This window comes from Hylobates moloch, unplaced genomic scaffold (assembly GCF_009828535.3).
Source record: "Hylobates moloch isolate HMO894 unplaced genomic scaffold, HMol_V3 SCAFFOLD_4, whole genome shotgun sequence".
Taxonomy (NCBI): Eukaryota; Metazoa; Chordata; class Mammalia; order Primates; family Hylobatidae; genus Hylobates; species Hylobates moloch.
In genome coordinates this window covers 16,774,706-16,794,461 of record NW_026652279.1, presented here as the reverse complement: position 1 = coordinate 16,794,461, position 19,756 = coordinate 16,774,706, and the positions used below count along the sequence as shown (strand labels likewise).

At 35.0% G+C, this 19,756-nt stretch overlaps 1 long non-coding RNA gene across 4 annotated transcripts in view; it reads right to left on the bottom strand.

Moving 5' to 3' along the window:
* Positions 1-2,220: 2,220 nt before the first annotated feature.
* Positions 2,221-19,756, bottom strand: part of LOC131383187 (uncharacterized) — a 31,259-nt gene continuing 13,723 nt past the window's right edge. For 3 of the 4 annotated variants that reach the window (XR_009213007.1, XR_009213006.1, XR_009213009.1), the window contains exons 5-6: positions 3,878-3,949; positions 2,221-2,375 (exon numbers count right to left, since the gene is read on the bottom strand). This is a non-coding gene — a long non-coding RNA (uncharacterized LOC131383187). The remainder of the gene's footprint in view (positions 2,376-3,877; positions 3,950-19,756) is intronic. The other variant, XR_009213008.1, reaches the window with a different exon arrangement.

The window sequence follows — 19,756 nt, the reverse complement described above, 5'->3', positions numbered from 1 at the left end:
TTTGATATTGTTATGAGATTAAAGTGTCAATACACATGCAAACAGTATTCTTTCCAAAATTGTAAGGCAGAAATAAACCAAGGTGAAGAATATTCAGTAAGTGACATCATACAATTAAAACAAAACAAAAACAGAAAACCTTGGGAAAATTGGATGCTTCTTTGCTTCTTTTTTTTTTTTTTTAAGACAGAATCTCACTCTGTCACCCAGGCTGGAGCAGTGGCATGATATTGGCTCAACGCAACCTCCACCTCCCGGGTTCAAGCGATTCTTCTGCCTCAGCCTCCCGAGTAGCTGGGATTACAGGCACCCGCCACCAATTTTTGTATTTGTTTTTTTGCTAATTTTTGTATTTTTTAGTAGAGAAAAGGTTTCACCATGTTGGCCAGGTTGGTCTCGAACTCCTGACCTCAAGTGATCCACCCGCCTCGGCCTCCCAAAGTGCTGGGATTACAGGCATGAGCCACCACCCCTGGTCTGGATGCTCATTTTCTATACAATCACAAGCATCACTTGGTGATTATGAGAAACATGGTGTGGTGCAAAGAAGCTGGGAGCACATACTCAGAGAACCTGGGCTTGTTTCCTTTCTCACTCCTGTTTCCAGTACCTATGTCACACTCAAAACCTGAGCTTTGCCTCATTTATAAATTATGTTCAAATGCTCCAACAACTTGACAATTCTAGAATCATTTATCCATAAATTAAAAGCTTGCTCTTGTAGCATCTTTAATTGAATATGCAAATTGAAAATCTATTTAAATATCTTAAAAATCTCATCCTGTGTGATTCTAAGTGAGATTTCTTAATATAACTTTATATTTTTAAAACCTATCCAATACTCTCTTCTTTGTCAAGTTCTCTAATACGAACTTTTAAAATCAGCCGTAGAGGGAAGTGGTAGATGCCTTTCTACATGTCCTTCTAGGAAAGACTGGGAAGTTGCTCCTACAGTTTTTCTAATTAGTGTAGAAACAGTTTTATTAACCAAACAAAGCTACAGTAAGTTTAAGAGTATCCTTTTATTATCTTCACAGAAGAAGTGCCTTCCAGAGTTCTGTTCAATTCAGTCTCTCTAGAGTTAAATATGCTTTAAGGAATATTAACTACAAGGATAGTCAAGTAAATAATGAATAACTAAAAAGATTTGTCTTCCTGTCAGTCTCAGCCAGTTGAATACAATGAGCACGGTAAATTAAAGGAGTTTAAAAATAGTAAACTATGCTAATCAAAAAAAATAGTTTTAAGTGTTTATACATGGATAGAAACTTGTGTTTGACACGCCATTATTGAAAAAGGCAATTGTGCCATGTTACACACAAAGGATTATTAATGAAGCTTTTGGATTTAGTCAGGGGCCAGTTAGATGAATGGATTGGAGCTGTTTCCTACAATGGAATGTTGACTTTGTGATTTTACATTTCTAGAAAGCCTCCTGTTCTGGTTGTATTGTTTTTTCTTTCTATCCTCAGTTTCAATATCACTTTCTCCAGAATCTTCCTTGACTAGCTGTCATTTCCTTACCACTTTTATTTTCTTTGAAGCACTATAGTAATCAACTCTTATGTTATTTATTTCCTCATTTATTTACTGTCTATCTCTTTTAAGAATGCAAGTTCCATGAGTTAAGGGATTTTATCAATATTATTATTATTATTATTATTATTTTGATGGAGTTTTGCTCTTGTTGCCCAGGCCGGAGTGCAATGGTGCAACCTCAGCTCACTGCAACCTATGCTTCCTGGGTTCAAGCAATTCTTCTGCTTCAGCCTCCCAAGTAGCTGGGATTACAGGCACCTGCCACCACGCCTGGCTTTTTTTTGTTGTTGTTTTGTTTTTTTGATTTGTTTTGTTTTTTTTTTTTTTAGTAGAGACAGGATTTCACCATGTTGGCCAGGCTGGTCTCAAACTCCTGACCTCAGGTGATCCACCTGCCTTGGCCTCCGAAAGTGCTGGGATTACAGGCTTGAGCAGCTGTGCCTGGCCCCAATATTATTCTTAAGGTTATCCCCAGCATACAGCACAATGTCTAGCATTTTTACGAGCTTAATATATATTGTTACATAAAGAAAGAGCATGTCAGAAATTTAACCTATTTAGGAACTTTTTCCTTATCTTTTCCGATCTAAAGGAGTTTAGAAAATTCTATCAACTTCTATATACAACTTCTGCTTTAATAGAGATTCTATTAATTCAGGAAAAGCTAACCCAGAATTTCAATAGCTTACTAGATAGAAGTTTATTTCTTGCTCATATAAAGTCCATAAGGATCTCCTGATTCATGGGCCACTCTAGACCAAGTGGAGTTTTAGGAACTCAGGATTTTTCCATTTTGTGACTCTGCCATCTTCAAAACTTGGCCTCCAAGATCATCCCTGGAAAAGGGAAGAGCAAGAAGAGTGGAATATAGGGGGTGCACAGTGCTGTCAAGAACTTCCTACTGGCCAGAATTCAGTCACATGTCTGGCAATAACTGTGAGAGAGACTGGGAAATGCAGCCTAGTTGTGTATCCAGGACAAAGAGGAAACTTATTGGGTGAAAGATAACCAGCCTTTGACACAGCGATTAAACAGGCATGTCTCTATTATCATTATTTTAAAACTTGGCTTTACTCATGTATGTCTATCACAGTGCCTGAAATACAGCTGGTCTGTAATCAACATTTATTGAATAAATCATTTTGAGATGGATACATTACATTTACATTTTAAGGATGGCTTATTAACACATAATTGCATATCAAATCTACCATGTTTCAGCTTATTTTTGTCTTACAGCATCGGGTAAAAATGTAATACTTTTCTTCAGATTAAAGAAAATGCAAACGTAGATCACAGTCTCTGATACCGATAATTCATCAATTCCACACGTACTTGAAATCCAGGGAGTGTTACTTGGTTACGAATATTTGACAAAATTGGACCTTACATAAGTAATATACTTTCACATGTTTGCTTAGATTTTGTAATTTAGCAAATCTTGATAGATGACAAAGTAAACAATATCAAAATCACATGATAAGAAAAACGACTTTTCTAGCTCCCTAAACTCTTGTTATCTGTTAGCATTCCCTGGTCTACTGTGTGAATTTTCAGAATTAATTTACCCAGCTGTGTGACGCTGAAAAGTCACATAACTTTTCCGATTTTTAGTTTCCTCACCTGCAAAATGGTGCTCATACCACCTCCTCAAATAAGCCACATTGCATGGAATCACTAAGGAAATATTAACTCACATTGAAACTGAGGATAGAAAGAATCACTATGGAAATATCAGTTAATATTTCCACAGTGGGAAATGGAGGTAGCTATTATCATTCTTGATATGTTTGCTGGTGTTTCACCTCTTTTTAAATAGCAATACTCTCTCTCAATAAAGTCATATGGGAAAAACTTTAATTAGCTCAATCTCATTGTTCATATATGGAAAATGGAGACCATCAAGAAATCATATTTTTTGAGTTCCAAGAAGGATATTTTATTGGGCTTATTTGCATAACAACCTTAAAAATCTCACCAAGGACAAGTGAACATTCTTAAACATGAAGACGTGAAAATAAAAAATGATTAGACTATTATGGAATCATCGTTATAAAAGATGTTATGTTAAGAGGTTCAAGAGGCAATAATGGACTAGAATCAAATTGAAATCAAGACTAATTCACTACGAAATCAGTTAAAGTGACTATTATATATTTATCGAGATAGTCACAACAGGGAGAAACCATGAGATTTTCTAAATAGGACAGATTTTGAGGCAAGATCTTATTAGGTTTGAATCCTTACTGTGCCACAAGTATTTATTAGTTATGAGCATATACCTGGTCTATTTGGACTTCAACCTTCTCATCTACCAATGTTGATTAATAATCCTTACCGTATACAGCTTAACATCTCGGAAAGATGATGTGCTTCAAGTAGGTATCACAATGCCCAGTACACGACAGATCTTACAAAACAGCAACATGGACATATGGCATCAGTAAAATAAATCTTCAAATCTCTCTCCACCAACACCACATTTCAGTCTCATCATTCACACTTGTTTCTTTTTGGCACTTGTTACTATTCAGTCTGGACTTCATGTGATCAGTTTTGTCTTGGTAGAATAATTTAGCACCATAATTTAACATTATAACATTTTGTCAATTTTAATCCTGAGCTGTTATTAAATTTATCCAATCTCATCATGGAAATTGTCACCTAAAAACATGACATCAATTCTCAAACCTACTAATATCAAGGTGTTTTCACTAATAGTCAAGAATCCCCTCCCACCCCCAATAAACATACTGTTGTTGTTAATGTTTTAGGTTTATGTAACCATCTTTTGATTCTCAATGATTGTTTTTCCAAACCCAAACACTACTCTCCCAAGTACATCTTCTACACTGTAACAGTGTGACACAAAGGTACTTCTTCAACGTCCCTGATCCTCTCAAAGAGAAATGATCTCAATTTATTTCTCTCCTTTGTTTGTTTTGTGTGTGCACGTGTCCACACATGTTTCATGTTGATATTCTCGTGTGTGTATGTTACTGGGTATGCATTTGCCTATAAGTTTGTGTGGTAAGTTTCCTGTGTGTTTATATGTGTTCTTATGTGTGTGTATGTGTGTATCCTTTTATCTTTCCTTCTTTCTCAACCAGCCCTAAAGACAGTGTATTTGCTTTTCTCATCTTTCCGAGTATATAGCATCATCATAGGGCAAATTTTATGGATGTTCAATAAATATTTGAATAAATGGTGACTTTTATATTCCTGAAACACATTCTTCTATGTGTTTTCTTATCACATAAGTCCCAATTCCTAAGCACATTGGCAGAAAGCAAGATCATACTGAAGTGAATATTTTAATATGCCTTATTTTAGATGGAATCAGTATAACTGAGTTGGGAATTCAATATGTCATTTACATATTTTGAACCTCATTAATCCAGGCCTGAAACAATGAGATAATTTTTTCTAACTTGTGAATTAGAGCATGAATACAAAATCGAAACGTATTTTTCAAAATAATGAAAAGGGTTCATGATACACATTGCTGGCTTTTCTAATGCAATAATACTTCATTCTTCATATACAAATGTGCTATACAACAATTTCTAAAAAAAGTTCTTGCTTTATGACAATACCACTTTCTAATAGCATAATTAAGCATTCAGCATAGTATTGCCAACAAGATCCTTTAGTGCAAATAGAAATATTTGCAAACTGATCAAGTGATAATTATCAGGATTCCATTTCTTACAAATGGTTGATCATTTTTTAAAAAATTATATTTAAAATCTTATTTTTAAAAAGTAACAGCTTCACTGAGACATAAATCACATACCATATAATTTTCTCATTTAAAATATACAGCTCATTGGTTTTTAGTATACTTGTAAAGTGGTACAAACATCACTACAATTGAATTTTAAACACTCTCATTATTCCAAAAAGAAATTCTGTACACATTACCTCAATCCATTCCTTGTCACTTCCACCCTCCAGTCCTAGGAAACTTCTAATCTATTTTTGTCTTAATAAACTTGCCTATTTTGGACCTTACACATTAATGAATAATAGAATATATGGTTTTTTGTAACTGGCCTCTCTCACTTAACATACTGTTCTCAAGGTTCAACCGTGTTGGCAGTGTGCATCAACACTTGATTTATTTTTTTTTTAATTTTACTTTAAGTTCTGGGATACACGTGCTGAACGTGCAGGTTTTTTACATAGGTATACATGTGCCATGGTGGTTTGCTGCACCTATCAACCTATCATCTAGGTTTTAAGCTCCATATGCATTAGGTATTTGTCCTAATGCTCTCCGTCCCCTTTCCCCCCACCCCCTGACAGGCCCTGGTGTGTGATGTTCCCCTCCCTGTGTCCATGTGTTCTCATTGTTCAGCTTTCACTTATGAGTGAGAACATGTGGTGTTTGGTTTCCTGTTCCTGTATTAGTTTACTGAGGATGATGGTTTCCAGCTTTATCCATGTCCCTGCAAAGGACATAAACTCATTCTTTTTTTCTGACTGCATAGTATTCCATGGTGTATATGTGCCACATTTTCTTTATCCGGTCTATTATTGATGGGCTTTTTATTTCTAAACAACATTCCATTGTATGACATGCTATATTTTCGTTATCCATTGATCAGTCAATGGACATTTGAGTTGTTTTTATATTGTGGCTACTGTGCTTCTGTGAACATTTATGTACAATTTTTTGTGTTGATATGCTTTTAGTTCTCCTGCGTATATTCCTAGAAATGGAATTTCTGAGTCATATACAAAACCTGGATTCTCTATGTCTTTTCTCAGCAATTATATGAAGAATATTTTGGCTGGGCATGGTGACTCATGCCTGTAATCCCAGCACTTTGGGAGGCAGAGGTGCGTGGATCACCTGAGGTCAGGAGTTCGAGACCAGCCTGACCAAAATGATGAAAACCCCATCTCTACAAAAAATACAAAATTAGCTGGGCGTGGTGGTGCACGCCTAATCCCAGCTACTTGGGAGGCTGAGGCAGGAGGATCGTGTGAGCTACTGTGCCCAGCTAAAATTTTTTTAACTTGATGAACAATGATTGTACATATTAATGGGGTATGTAGTGATGTTTCCATCATGTAATTTATAGCAATCAGATCAGGGTAATTAACACATCCATCATCTCAAACATTTTTCATTTCTTTTTCTTGGAAAGATTCAATATCTTCCTTCTAGATACGTGAAACTACATAATGCATTATTGTTTATTACAGTCATCCTACAGTGATATAGACCACTAGAATTTATTCCTTCTACCTAGCAGTAATTTCGTATCGTTTAACAAATTTCTCCCCATCAACCCTCTTCCCCCTACCCCTCCCAGCTTCTAGTATACTCTGTTCTATTTCTTAATTGGGTGTTTTGGGGTTGCTTCCTTTCAAGCCACTCAAATGTAATCACATTTCTTTCAGCAGGGTAAGGGTGGATAATTCAGAAGAGTTAGCCAAGTTATTGCTTAGAAGAGAAGTATTATTAATAAAATTTGAATTTCCACTAATGTGTAACATTTGATTTAAAAATTCTACATATCTAAGTTATAAATTATTCAATTAAACATTCCAAAGTAATGAATGCAATTGCAATATAAATCATATTGAATCCTCATTTCCACAGGCTTATATTACAGAATGCTGTGATGTCAAAATTAACCAGTTTGCCATGGATAAGGCACAAATCGATCCTAGTTTAAGGATCAAAATTCCTATCTTCCGCTACTGCAGTGAAATTGACAGTGGTATCTCTGACCAACCCACTAACCACTGTGGCTGTGTAGTATCATCTTCATTATTACTTCCTATATTCCCGATCTGGAAAACCCCATAGTAAAGATGGAGGTTAAGAGAGGGATAAGGGTGCATGTGTTTCATTCTTTTCCCTAGAATTTAAGGAATTCTGGAAAACATGCAATTCCTCGGCATAGCTATGAAATAACAGAGGAAAGAGAACCAAAATAAACCTTGACAGCCAGAGCTGCTCTCAGATTCCAGAAAGCACCACCTGAAAAGCTAAAGAAAGTTGGAACATTTAAATACAACAAAATTACTTTCTACTTTTCTAAGTTTTCACAGTGCAGTGGCCTCATTTCATCTGATTCTAGAGTTCTTATTTTTAGTGTACTCTGCATCATACTGGCTTCTTATTGGGCACAGGAAAAGATGCTGGTATCCAAGGGCAAATGGGGTTGTTGCCAGAAGGCTCGTTCAAAACGGTCAAGCTAATCTATCTCCTGTGAGCGGAATAGAGCACAGTTTATTTCTTGCTCAATCGTTTTATAATATGAGGTTGTATATTTAGAGTGGACTTATTTGTAATAATTTATCTCCTCAAATTTTATAATTGGGCTGGAGATTAGAGAGACAACGCCATAAAATTGATAAAACATACAGTCAAAGAAAGGAGGGTAAGCTTTATTTCTTTCATAGAGTAGACACATGCCAGTTCCTTTATAATTAGGAAAGGAGATTGTAAGAGGCTTCATTCCTGCCTCTAATATTTAATTGAGGAAAACTCACAGGGAAGAAGTTAGCTTCTCGTCAGTGTGAACAGCCAACGTATACAGAGAGGAAGAACAGCACTGATATTTGACATCCTCCTCAAAGCACTTCAATACTAGGTCAGAGAATCCAGAGCTGAGCTAGATTGCCCTGAATGGTTCTATGAGTTTAAACTGCAAAATGGAAAGCATATGGGCTTTACCCAGCCCCATAGCATGGTAAAGTCTTAATAGCTGGTAAGAGGAATATAGGGGAAAGTATACAGGAACATACTTAAATATCAAAGACTAAAAATATGTTCATGTAGTTTTGCTAAAGATAAGTTTGCATCTCATCTATACTAATATTATTAAGAGAATATAACCAACAATTATTCTAGTAATTTTTAAAAAGCTTATTTGAAAACCGGTTGTCAAAAGGGTTATAAAAACGTTATTAGCAATAGTTCTAAAGCAAAATAGGTAATATTACAGTAGCTTAAAACTTTCATATACTAGAAGTGTATCAAATGTATACTTTGGCCAAATTCCTTAAGGGTAAATGTTAAAATCAATATTCAGATAAAGTAAGGCCAATGAACTCCTAGAATAGACTCCACGAATAGAATGAACTAGAATAAACATGACTTCAAAAAAATCTGTTACTATTACTATTTTGTTATTTAAACTCTTCAGCATTTGGCTTTATATGGGAAAGGCCCTTTCATGTCATTATTTGGTGCTAGATTACTCTATAATTACCATAATGCGTAGTTGCAGTGCTAAGTAGTTGCTTGTTTACAAATTAAGACCATGCAGAAATAAGGCATTTTTGGTTGCTCTGCCACTAGGGATCTTGGTAATGCACCAATACTGATTATCTTCCTCAACACTAGCAACCTATTATGGCAGAACCATCCTCAGGGCATCTTCTACACATCAACATTATTGGGAAAGATGTAATCCCAGCTACTCTGAAGGCTGAGGCACAAAAATTGCTTGAACCACGGAGACGGAGGTTGCAGTGAGCTGAGACTGTGCCACTGCACTCCAGCCTCGGCGACAGAGTAAGACTCTGTCTCAAAAAAAATAATAATACTGAATATAAATAAATAAAATATTATGGTGACAATTAAGTATTAAACTCTATAGAACAGGTGTTCTCAAAGCCTATCAGGATTTGAGATTTTTTAAAATATAAAAATTTCAGAGATCCCATTTCTTTATAATTTAATTATTCACAAACAGAAAAACCAGATTAAGCATTAACTTTGCTCACCTGAGACTCACTGAGACACCCACAGTTAGTTTTTCAACCACTGCTAAGAAAGACACGCCTCCATCCAAATCTTAATACCTGAAATATTTATCTAAAATGATTGATTGATCACTACAATGGGCCAGGAGCTATTCTAAGCACTGAGGATACCACAGGAAATAAAGAAAACACAATCCCTGCCCTTAGAGGCTTGCATTTTAGTATGGAGGGAGATACAACACAGCAGTCATAATGCTGTGGAGACAACAAAGTGGTGAGGATGGATGGGATGTTGACAAGCAAAACTCTTTCCCTAAATCAAATAACTATCAGCATTTCTCTATGGTTCTGGGGGAAGATTCCTTTCTAAGCTGTGATTATGTCTTGACTGTTATTCAAAGTGCCAAGCACATCTATTTTGGTCATTTTCTTGCCATAAAAATTGTGCAGAACAAATCAAAATCTAATGTCTCTAATGCTTGAGACAATATTTTATTTTGAAAACATCACAACTCAGGACATAAGAACTATATGTTTTAACTAGATAACATGCTAATAATATTTGGGATGTATTAGTATACAATATCTTTGGGAACATTCATTAAAATCTGGTTATCTATTTTGCATAACTGTAATGCCTCCTAAGTACACTACATTTTTTGAAATTACATATAACCTAAAATTTATCATAATTTAATTAAAGAATTATTTTATGTCACCAAATTAGCTATAATATATGGCAACATATGTGTAAAATCAAGAACAAGAAACATCTGGAATTTTATCCAATTATAGATGCCAATAATAACACATTTCTAAACAAAGATTTTGTATAGTATTTCTACCAATCTGTGTCAAGGTCAAAACATCATTCACATAAGTGACTATGGACCACGGACTTCTCCAGAGTCCACTGCTTTCCATATATTAAGAAGCACAATTTAACTCAATTGTAACCATTAAAAACCTTCATTTATTTTTTATAAAAACAGTCTTTATTTATTTCAAATCCCTTTCAAGCCACAGATCAAAATACTTTGCTTTATATGGAATTCCTACTTCTATTGAAATTTTCTACTTTTTCAATTTTGAGGTTAAGAATATGGCAAGTAATCATAATGATAATGTTTAGCTTTTAAATGTTATCTTTAAGATCTTTATTTTCAAATCACAGCCACTATTTTAAAATTATCTTAGAGTTGTTAGGAATGTATTGTGAAATGGCATATTTTAAGGTGGTACCAGAAAAGAACCTCAAATGAAATCATTATTCTAAGAATTGTATCTAACAGCAGATAGATATTTTAGAACATGACTCTTCTCTTTCTTAACCCCATCTTTTGCTAAATTCTTTTTTACGTAGATAGTTTTTTTTATTTTTATTTTTATTTTTAGAGATAGGGTCTTGCTACGTTGCCCAGGCTGGTCTCAAACTCCTGGTCTCAAGCAATCCTCCCACTCAGCCTCCCAAAGTGCTGGGATTCAGGTGTGAACCACCCCACCAAGCCTGCTAAATTCTTTTATATTGCCATGCCAAGGCTTAAAGAAAGAATCCTAAAATATAAGAAGAAATCTGAACGGTTAACAAGACAGAAATCACTATATCATTTAAAGCAAGCTTGTCTAGCCCATGGCCCTCGACTCGCATGTGGCCCAGGACAGCTTTGAATGCAGCCCAAAACAAATTCATAAACTTTCTGAGAACATATGAGATGTATTTTGCGATTTTTTTTTAGCTTATCAGCTATCATTAGTGTTACTGTATTTTATGTGTGGCCCAATACCATTCTTCTTCTTCTTTCAATCTGGCCCTGGGAAGCCAAAAGATTAGACACCCCAGAAAAGCAACTTCAGATGAAATTAATATCACATACAATGTAAAAGACAGCATAAAAATTCAGGGTTTGACTACAAAAGCTTGTTTATAAGCATCATTATAACTGCTGAATAACTTGCTAGTCTGTTCATACACTATGTGTCTGGGTTGCAAATATATGAACGCAAACCAATATATTACTTGTGCATGTGCTGGGTGCATAAATGAATACGACCTTTAGAGCAAGAATTGAACTAGTCATTAATGAGTTATTGTGCAAACTAGAATCGAATTGGTTGATGCTATTATAATGATTATAATGATAATTATCATAAAAGAGCAGTTACAATTCACCGAATGCTAACTCTGGGTGAACAACCTTGCTAAGCACTTGATGTGCATTGTCTCATGGTTTTAAAGCTCAAATAATAATATGGCAGTTGAGAGTAGTTCAATTAGTTCTCACAATTTTATGAAATAAATTCTATTATCTCCATTTTACAGATGAGGATATTGAAGCTTAGAAATATTAAGTAACTTGTAGAAGTCATGGACTTTAGATTATATAAATAATGAAGCTAGTGACTGAATCTAAGTATATCTGAAACTAAAGTTTGCATTCTCACATCTGTGTATACTGCTTCCCACTAACTATTTTCCCCTTTACTGTTGAGTGACTTCTACCTGAAACTTGTCATTTTAGATCTTGATTTCTACCTTGTATCTGAAACACAATTGTGGGTTACTTCCATTGCTTGCCAATTTGATTGTGTTAACGTTTGATCCTGCACTACATCCCAGCTTTGATGTGCTATGACCTAACAGTTTAATAAGACACTTGGGCATTCCTCTTCATGAAGAGCTTTTCCCATGATATTTTAGGCATGAAACTCAGGTTTGAAATGGTATGATCATTTGACTTTTCAAAGGGATGCATATCAGCCCCAACTCACACTGATTTTGGACATTTTTATATATTTTAAATAGTTGGATAGAAATTTAATCATCATATCCATATTTTTAAAATGAAAAATACAGTAAGAGCCATGAAATGACCCTCATTTTTCATTTTTACTTATCTATATAGATTCTGATATCTGAAGATTAATGATTTTAAATAAGGCTATATAAATCAATTAATATATATTGAACTTCATATTCCCCTTCAAGCTTAAAGAATCAAAGGCTTTCATGTAGGTATTTTCTTTCCATTTGGAATTGCACTGCATTTCTACTTGGAAAGGAAAATCCACTAATTTTTTCCAAGACAGGTTTTTTGCCAAGACAAAGAAGTTGGATTTATTCCCCTGCTATATAATTACACTTCTACCTCAGTAGCTGAGTCCCTTGTTCAGAACTCATGTTTGTAAGGGACAGAAATCCAAATTAAATTGGCTTAAGCACACAAAGGGAACTTGGCTCCCATTAATGAAAAGTTCTAAGTGATACCCTGTTCTAGGCACTGTGGATTTAGGGACTCAAATGATGACTTTCTCTCAGTTTCTCTCTTTCCTCTTCTTGGATTTGTCCTTGGTTTTCTCTCTGGTCTTAATCCTAGACTCTGCACAGCAGTTGCCAGCATGACCAAACATATTTTATACACACTACTAACGGATCAACACATTTTTTAAAACCTTTTCCCTGAAGCTCCCCCAAATTCTCCAGGGGCTCATTTACATGGCTTCAGTCACATGACTATACCTAACCTCAACATGTGGCCAACAGAGGAAATACATCTATTGTCCAAGCCTGAGTCATGTGGCCGCCCAGACAGAGCAAGAGATTGGATCAGTCCCTCCCAAAGTTCAAGGAGTGAGAATAAAGAAAATGTGATCCTGCAGAGGACAACACGAAAGCTATTTCCAAAAAAGGTTAAAGTAAATTATGCCTGTAATTACCAACAGTGTTATGGCTAACTCAGAGGTAGGGGCATCTATGACTAGGTCTCTGGTATGATAGAAACATTTGCAAAGTTTTCTGTTATGTGCATGTGCATATATTCTTGGGGAGGTGATTCACAGAGTTCATCACATCTGCAACTGAAGCATCAGTCCTAAAACGTGTCTGGATTTATATTTGGCAGAGTCTGTAGAAGCTCCTGTTAGATACAAGGCTGAGGAGGAGGATCACTAAGGATGGGTTCCAGAGATCTCTCTGAAAGCTGTTTCACTTTGTTTCATTCCCATGAAACACTCTGGGAGACAAAGGGATTCACTCTAAGGGTTATAGCATGAAGCACAAGTTTACTATTATCCGCTTAGTTACTCCCCTTTACCCCACGCGTCCCAGAGAAGAAATGGGTTAGTTTCTATATTTTTTCTCTCTCTATTATTAAAAAGTATTCTGCCACCTTAAAAATTTGACACTGTTAGGAACTATGAAAAGTTAGTTCAAATGACAGTCTCTCCAGGAATTTGCATGCTAAACAGACATTTCTTCACCACTGCTACAAAGACAAAGAAAACAAAAAATCCAGAACTCCATGTTCATAAATAAATATAGACGTCAAAATGATTGCTTTGTATTGCAAGTGCTGATTTGGAGAGCTGGACCAGGTGAGGTAAAAATCTTGCCTTTTTTCTAGTTGTTTGTAGAAGTCTGAATAATCTTAATCATTATCTGTTCATATTAGCACCAAAGTAAGAAAAAAAAGTGACAGATAAGAAAGATAATTTTAGAATAACAACCACGGGGTCACATTGTTATTTTATGACCATATGTTTCACAAAGTGAACAAACATTACTGAAGCTATAGAATTTACAATATGCATAATGTAGTATATTTCAGTATATAATTTCCAATCATTAAAACATGTTAAATATGCCATTGTGAGCATAAATCAGGTTCATGCAAAATACAGTTGATACCCATGTCATCTGAATGAAAGGTAATTGAAAGCATAACCACTTAGGGGTGTCTTTAAGAAGAAAATAAAATCTTGCACTTATTTTTTATAGTTTATTTGGCATCAGACTGATATCTCATTTCCATAAGAGAAAAACAGAATTCTTTTCTATTTTTTTTAGATGATGCTAGTATTTCTAGAGTATCACAATCTTATAGTCAAGCTGACTTAAACGTATTCACAGATAAGTCAAGTTTGCAGCCTTAACTTTAGAGTCTATGAGGACAATGATACCCTTTACTTAGGGTAAAACTAAGTGCAAGAAGGAAAACTTGCCCAAGCAATGAGATGTCAAAGAGGCAGCCAGAGGAAAGTTCCAAGTCTACAGTAAATTAAATTTACTGCAGTCTCAAATACCCGTAACATCTATTCAAAGATACCTTTAAGAAGTTTTTTGGTTAAAATAATTCAAGATGGTTTTAAGACTCAAATGTGAAACCCAAAACTATAAAACCTTAGAAGAAAATATAGACAATACCATTCAGGACATAGGCATGGGCAAAGATTTCATGACGAAAACACAAAAAGCAACTGCAACAAGAGCAACAATTGACAAATGGGATCTAATTAAAGTAATGAGCTTCTGCACAGCAAAAGAAACTACCATCAGCGTTAACAGACAACCTACAGAATGGGAGAGAATTTTTGCAGTCGATCCATCTGGCAAAAGCCTAATATCCAGAGTCCACAAGGATCTTAAAGAAATTTACAAGAAGCAAACAAAACAACCCCATCAAAAAGTGGGCAAAGGACGTCAACAGACATTTCTCAAAAGAAGACATTCATGCAGCCAACGAACAAGAAAAAATCTCAACATCACTGATCATTAGAGAAATGCAAATCAAAACCACAATGAGATACCATCTCACGTCAGTCAGAATGGCAATTATTAAAAAGTCAAGAAACAACAGATGCTGGCGAGGTTGTGGAGAAAAAGGAAAGCTTTTACACTGTTGGTGAGAGTGTAAATTAGTTCAACCATTGTGGAAGACAGTGTAGCGAATCCTCAAAGATCTAGAAGCAGAAATACCATTTGACCCAGGAATCCCTCACTGAGTATATACTCAAAGGAATATAAATCATTCTATTAAAAAGATACATGCATATGTCTGTTCACTGCAGCACTATCAAAATAACAAGGACATGGAATCAACCTAAATGCCCATAACAATAGACTGGATAAAGAAAATGTGGTACATGTACACCATGGAATACTATCTAGTCATAAAAACGAATGAGATCATGTCCTTTGCAGGGACATGGATGGATCTAGAAGCTGTTATCCTCAACAAACTAACACACAAACAGAAAACCAAATACTGCATGTTCTCACTTATGAGGGGGAGCTGAACAATGACAACACATAGACATGTGGCAGAAACAACACACACTGGACCCTGTCATGGGGCAGGAGGAGGGAGAGCGTCAGGAAGAATAGCTAATGGATGCTGGACTTAACACCTAGGTGATGGATTGACCTGTGCAGCAAATCACCATGACACACGTTTACCTATGCAACAAACCTTCACATTCTGCACGTGTACCCTGGAACTTAAAATAAAAGTTAATGGGGAGAAAAAGAAGGTTTTTTTGTTTATTTTTACTGTTTATATAACACTCCCTACCAATAACAAGCATTATGTATATAATTAAATATAAGATAGGAGAAAGCCCTTGAAATCTTCTCTGAAAGAGAATACTTTGTTATGTGCACTGATGATACTTGTTGGCAGCAAAGCCTCGCGAGTCATTGAGAGAACTTGCCCTCCCCCTTAGAAGGGCAGAGGAAATTTACCAAGTATCTGAAATAGAGCCAGATAGCAAGGAAGAAGGTCACTGGCAACAGCTGCTGTGCTCTGGGTTGGGGTCTGAGGATACATATAGACACATGACCCAAAGATAGGTGACTGAAATGTAACTGTAGTGGATGAGGCTTCCAATAATAATTGTGAGAGGGAAAAAAAACTGCAATCATATTTCTCTGCCCAATGGCTATTTGAGGGTGCACAGAGGAGTAAGTGCAAATCACTAAGGGGTATTTATTTCTTTATTGTTTCTAATAAAGAAGGCTAATTTTTAGGTGAAGAATATCCAGAAAATACAGCACAAAAGAAAAAATATATGATTGATATATTTAATGCTACTGCATTAAAACAACACTACGAGCTATAGTATCTTTTCTTTTGCTTTTCTGATATGTGGTTTGTCTTTAGCTCCTACAATAAAATGAATACAATTGTGTGAAAGTTTCCTACTTATTATAAATAAAGATTTCTTCTGTTGTAGAAATACCTTGAAATCTTTTTGCATGACAAGGGAATACCCAACCATGCCTCGGAAGAGACATAGCTGTGCCCCAATGAACAGGGCTGTGGATAAAGATGGGAGAGAGGCAGAAATATAGGTACAGGTTGCTTAAGGAAAGGAAAAGAGATCGAAGGATAAATTTTAGGAATTTCTCTCATTCATAAAATTGGAGCTTCAATTGTATTGGAGCATCTTCCTGCAGCATGCTTCTGTAAAGGCATGCTGTTTTCCTTATTTTTAAATTAAAATTTATTCATCAAATAACTATATGCAAAGTGTATAAATATAAATAAGGAATAATATTTTCAGTTTCCTCCGAAATTTATGTTCACATTCTTAATATACTTCTAATTAATGATTTATCAATTTCTAACATATTTACTGATAATAATTATCATTCCTCATGTGATTTTATTATAAATTTATATTACTATGACTAATTGTGTTCTCTGCAGAGACAAATACTATACTAAATGTTCCTCCTTTGTATTGATTTTAGTAGCTTCTCAGGTTAATAATTTTCTATTGGATCTTTCAAATGCCTATAAATAGTATTTTTTTAAGAGCTGTTGGAAACGCTAAAAATACATAACTTCAAATTATTTTTCTCCCTCTACAGGTCCATTTTTTGTCTGCTTAAATTTGAGGAATTTATTTCTCACTAAAATCTAAATTTTCAGGAAAAAAATATACAAATATCACTGGAAATCCATATGCAATTGAATGAATTTTGGAATATTTGAATCTTACATGTAAAAATATATTCTATTCTCCCTCAATCCTACACACCCACCAACCCCAGCATGAACATATAGATACCATCATCTTCGTAGTTGAAATTGAGTTGTGGATCACAGTTTTTAAATACTTTTGCTGTGATTCATGTTTAATTATATTAAATCATCGTTTACAACATATTTTCTCTGATAGTTATCATGTTTTCAAACCACTTATCAATTTTTAATTACACATTTATTTGTCTTGGGCTAATGTCTGAGTTCTCAGCTGCTGAGGCTCCCTGCTTTTAATCATTTGAACACATATGACAGATTCTCACTTATAATTTGCAGATCTTACCTATAGACTGATGACTTATACAAAAACACACGTGCACACACCACACACACACACACACACACAAACGCACGCATATACATATAAGCTATATATACCCATGTAATCACAATCAAGATGTAGAAGGTTCCTTTTACCCCTGAAAGTTCTTTCTCACTCCTTTGCAGTCAATCTTCATGAGCAAAATAGGGAGTTACATATTTAGAAACATTTATGCATTATTTTAATTTATATATACAGAAAGACGCTAAACACATCACTGAACGCTTTCTGCAGTATTTCAGCAAAAGCTAATGGAAATGATCACTCTTTTCTGAATGCATCTTTTCAAGGAAAAAATATGAATATCATTGGGCATTCATATGCAATTGAGCAAATTTTGGTAGAATTTAATATAAAATGAAATTGGCTTTAAAAAACTTTTCCATTTTTGTTGAGAGTGAGAGTAGGTGAGAGGACAGTGGGAGCTCAGAAAACATTCATTATTGTTCAATATGCAAAGCAGCAGGGAAGGGAAATTAAAGCAGAGGAGTGGAGAAGGAAGGCAGCAATATCGTTAAAATCAGCAACACTCCTTCGTGGGAGCAGAAGCACCCAAGGGGAATAGAATCGTAGAGTGTCCCATCTTCTTGATCTTACTGCAGTCTGTGAGTAAATATAAAGTGGGAATCCAAATATGCTGCCAGAAACTGGAGGAAAAATAGGCAAGTAACTGATGGAAATAGAGCCACCCTGCTGCATTGATAAAGGGGGCTGCTCTCAACATCACTGTGGCTTTAAGTCTATTTTACGTAAGAGTTTCTTCACTTACAGTGATAAATATCTTTAGTCCAAAGACAATGAGATTTTCCAAAGAGTGCCAAATAGTTTAATAAGCAAAAAAGAATAGAAATTGAATGAAAGAAGTAGCAATTTCTTGTCACCCAATACTAGGTAGGTGTTGCACACAATCCCACTTCTTCAGCAATGAATGTTTAAAATTGGCAACCACATCACAGGAAAACAACAAAGCAATCTGACAATTTGGCAAGATCCTCCATCTAAAGATTTAGGAAAACACAGAACAAGTAGAGTAGGATATTTGGCCACTGCAGTTTCTGAGCAGAACTGTTATTATCTCCAAAGCTAGTAATTTCTCAGAAAACAAAACAAGCAAACAAACAAAAAACCTATAGTGATGAACCTGTAAACACAAGATGGTTTTTGAACTGAAATACATGGGCCACCCTGCTTGATAGAAGACAAATATGGGCTTCATAATACAACAACCAGTTCAAGCCCTTATTCCAAATCAATCTGAGGCAAAGGAAACTTAAAAATTCATTATTCTTTTGTGAACAAACATGAAGTTATCATTTCCAGCTGGGACCAGAAGTTGAATAGTCAAATCAGAGAACCAGAGGAAGACAGATTTTGTGATTTGCACACCTTGTTTGAAAGTGGGAAATAGGACTCTATTATGGAAGCATATTCAGTAAACATTGCAGTGTAGCCTCATCAGATTCCAGGTATTTAAAACTGATGATTAGAAAATGAAAAATACTATCTGTAATCAAAGTCATACCCAGGATCAATTATGTATGATTCTATACAGTGTGACACCAAGAAGTAATATAGCTTTTCTCTTCAGTGGAACTAGATAGTTTTCTCTGTGTCACTGTATTCCAAACAGATGGTTTTCTCTGCATCATTGTACTTCCAATGTCTAGTACCAAGCCTGGTAGAGAGTAGGTGATCAATTAGCTCTTTCTGAATAAATTGGTATTATGTAAATACATTTTGCCATATTGTTTTCCCCTATGTTCCAGACATGTTTTAAGGATTCAAAGGGAGAAAAAAGAAAAGCATGTTCTCCTTAGAAAAAGCCTGCTATAATAACAGAAGTAGAAAAAGAATGAGAAAATGTGTCCTAAAACATAACAGTCATACACTATGCATGGCTTCTATTTATTCTAGAGAGGGAACATGAATTCTTGTATTGTCTTCACAAATATTCAATGAATAATCTACATTGTGATTGTGAGTTTATTAAATTCCACTATATAAAAATGTGCAAGATATGGCCCCTGTTCTTGAGAAACCTACAGTCCAGCAGAAAAAAAATCAAACTGTAATTATAATTCAATTTAATATATTTTAAAATATATTTCTAGATAAATATTTTTCTAGAATAGATACTCAGAAGTTAAATGCTGTATTAGAACCACCCAAAATATTGTGACAGCATAGAAGACAGAGAATCTTAAATAGAAAATAGAAGGAAACCTTACATCTATATATAAAAACACATACACATATATACATCTATATATATACATATATATATACCTTAAATACATACCTACATATATATACCTTACATCTATATATACACATATATACA